Here is a 3,604-nt window from a genome sequence, read left to right as displayed (position 1 = left end):
AAAAAATGTATTTTATGTTATATATAAATATATTATTACTTGTAAATATAAAGACTTTTATAAGCATCATTATTTATGTATTGTGCAATGTGTATAAACGAGAAAAAATAAGAAAGATGCACTTTGCTTTAATATAAATGCAAATAACAAATGCCAAATTAAAAAAAAAAAAAAAGAACACGAGATTGGTGTTTTTTCTATGGGTGTTATCATCCAGCTGAATGTTGTTTTTTTTTTCTAAAGGAGTTTATGTTCTGTTAAAAAATAAAAATGTACACTTGATCCCAGGCTGTGCCAAGTGGCTTTTTTAGTGGTGGGGGGGAGGCAGGCAGGAGGGATGCTGCTCTAAGTGGGTCCTGCGTGGGGTCAGCGGTGGGAGCACCCACCCCAGCCCTGTGTGGGGCTTCTCTGGTGTGGGTGGCACCGGGGTGGGTTCATCCTGAGATCTGGGCTCCGTTGGGTCGATTTGGTGCACATGACTTTGGGCTCCCCAGCTCGAGTGCACCCCGTCAGCCCCAAGAGTGGAGGGACTGGCTGCCCAAAATCTGCTGGGTTATTGTTCCTGTTTTTCATAATTTCAGCTTGAAAGAACCCCAGTGCTAAGGACACAGCTCACATTAGACGCTGTCCCTGTCTCTGAAATACCTGGGGAGGCCAAGCTTCTGCTCTGTGCTGGGACACAGGTGTCTGTGCCACTAGGTGAGGAGGAAAATTTGAGAAGAGGAGGAAGCCTTCGTGGGTTTCTCCAATTATTTCCCACCCCTTTTATCTCCCACCCCTCTGGAAGTAAAGGTTTTTATTCCTTTTGCCCCGCTTCACCCTTCCTTTAGGCATCCCCACATCCCCCTTGTGCACGTGCTCTGCCAGGGAGAAGATCCCTACAGCTGGTTCCTGCCTTTTGGGGAGAGGGACCTTGAGTGGAACTGCCAGAGTCCTGGAGACTGGAGGATGTGAAGAAGTAAAAGGTTTGTATTCTACCCCACCAAAATGACTGGACCCCAGGAGTGTGACTTCAGCCTCTGCTGTCCTTCGGGTGGTGGATGGACGTAGCAGCAGATCAGACTCTGTGAACAAAAGCTCTATGCTGTGCCTTCTGTTCAGTGGAGAGGTGCTCATCCCAGAGGGGTTTACTGAGATACAGCATTTGCTTGTCTCTGAATGGACTGTGTCTTCAGCTGGATTCATGTTACTGAACCCATGAACCAGCTTCAAAACGGCTTTTGATTGTGTGCAAGGTTTGTGTGAGAGTTTCCAGGCTCTCAACTTGTCCTTCAGGTGGGAATCAGCATGGAAAGCTGAGGGCATGATGAATGCAGCCATTCTGTCTTGCCTTGATGTGTACTGAGAGGCAGCTGTAAGAACAAGTCTTGAAACAATGCCATCTACACTACAATTTGGCTTTGGCCAGCAAACTTGAAATATCCAATAATCACATGACACCTGCGTGCTCCAGCAGCCAAGCTGGCAGTGATGACGTGTCAGGAACTCAAGGAACACTATCAAAGGTTCTGCAGGTGAAGGATGAACCAGACAACTTCACTGCAAAGCCAATTGTTGACTCCTTATGTGTGAGTTTTTGTAGGATTGATCTGTGTGAGCAGGTCTGTGTGGGCAGTAGTGACCTGGGGTTAGATCATTCCAAACCTAGGAGCCACCACATCAGTGACCACTCTGGGGTTACAGTCAGCTGTCTGACAAGCACAGAAATCTGAAAAATCCCAGAATGGTTTGGGTTGGAAGGGACTTTAAAGATCATCTCTACCACTTCTCTATCATGGGCGGGGAGACCTTCCACTAGACATGGTTGCTCCAAACCCCGTCCAGCCTGGCCTTGGACACTTCCAGGGATGGGGCTGCCACAGCTGGATGGCTTTTGCCTTAGATTAACCAAAAGATGGGGAATATTTGGTTCACTTGTACTTCTCCCACCTCCAAACTGTGCTTCTGGAAACTGCTTGTGGATCTTAAGCCAGAAGAGATGAGATGATAGTTTTGCCTCTGATGTGTGGCACCAAAGCAGCATTGAGCCATGTGGACACACCAGAGAACTCTGCATTGCAGAGATGTTTTGCAGATGTTTTCACCTGGTTCCATGAGGTATGTGCTGTATCCTGGTGGTAAAAGCCCTGAAGTAAAATTGTAGCTTTGTCCCTTGAACTGAGATCTGGTTCTTGTTCTCACTCCTCAGCCCATGAGATATGACCAAATAATTTAACCTTCCTATCTTTCAGGCTTTCCTCTTTTGAGGCACAGAAACTACACAAAATTGCTCATCCCGAAAGCCGAAAGCAGAGGATAAAAATACTGTACCCCTAAATGAACTCTTCACAGCAGCTTTCCAAAATATATAGGGTCACAATAATGCTCAGAGGCTGAAGCTGCTCTATCATGGAGACAGGTGACATGGCTGGGAGAGCTGGGAGTGCACAACCTGGAGAAGACTCCAGTGAAACCTTAGAACCCCTTCCAGTGCCTAAAGGGGCTGCAGGAGAGCTGAAGAAGGACTTTGGAAAAGGGCCTGGAGGGACAGGACAAGGGGGAATGGCTTCAAACTATGAGAAAGAAATTCCTGGTTGTGAGGGTGGTGAGGCCCTGACACAGGCTGCCCAGAGAAGCTGTGGCTGCCCCTGGATCCCTGGAAGTGTCCAAGGCCAGGTTGGATGAGGCTTGGAGCAACCTGGCATAGTGGAAGGTGTCCCTGCACATGGCAGGGGGGTGGAATGAGATGATCTTTAAACTGTTCTATTGTTCTATGACAGTGCAAAGAGGAAAAACGGTCCAGCTAAGCCCAGAGTTTGGCCGTGGAGGTGCCCCAAGATGGGTGCAGTGCCAGCGGGCTGTTTTTGCAGGGTGCAGTGAAGGGTCTGGGACATCCTCCACACCCCTTACCTGACTACCCCTGGCCATGGCTATGACACATTGAACTGTCCAGACCTTCAGCTGGACATGCTTTTCCAGGTCAAATGTTAAATCATCTGGAGAATGACCTGAAAAGCCTCATGGATCACTTTATTTTATGGGATCTTTGCTTGCATTCATCTGTCAAAATAAACGGCCTGGCGATGCTGTTCGCAGTAAGAAAGCTGAGAAATAATCAGCAAAACTATGGCTTTTCAGTGCTATGACAGCTTTAGCTAAAATGTTCCAGCCTTCACCTCCTGCTGAGCTAATTTTAGCCCTCATTCAATGCAACAAAAAGAAAGGGAAAAAAAAAAAAAAAAGAACGTGACAGAAGGTTGCTGAGCACCAGCTCATATGTGTCCCCATTCACCCAGAGCTCACTTAGCTCTAGAACTGGTAGATTTGGGGCGAGTGGGAGGTAGTCTGAAGGTTAAAATAGAGATTGGAGGTTAAGCAAGGAAGAATTTCCCCTTGCCTGGGGTTTACCAATGCTGTAAATCCATCTTTAGGGCTCAGAAAAGTTGCAGCCACAGGAAGCAAAGCTCTGACCTGGAGTAAACCTGGTCTGAACAGAACCACAGCCCCGACCTGCCCTTGGGTGGAGGATCTGCGGGCAAGAGCAGAGCCAGGTCCTTCCCAAATGAAAATGCGTCAGCTGACAGGTTGCTCCTGGACAGCAACATGATGTCCTTCTTGCTTCATG

Source organism: Pipra filicauda, unplaced genomic scaffold (assembly GCF_003945595.2).
Source record: "Pipra filicauda isolate LSUMZ 115617 unplaced genomic scaffold, ASM394559v2 scaffold128_size5466820_pilon, whole genome shotgun sequence".
Classification (NCBI taxonomy): Eukaryota; Metazoa; Chordata; class Aves; order Passeriformes; family Pipridae; genus Pipra; species Pipra filicauda.
Note: the sequence above shows the minus strand (reverse complement) of the source record.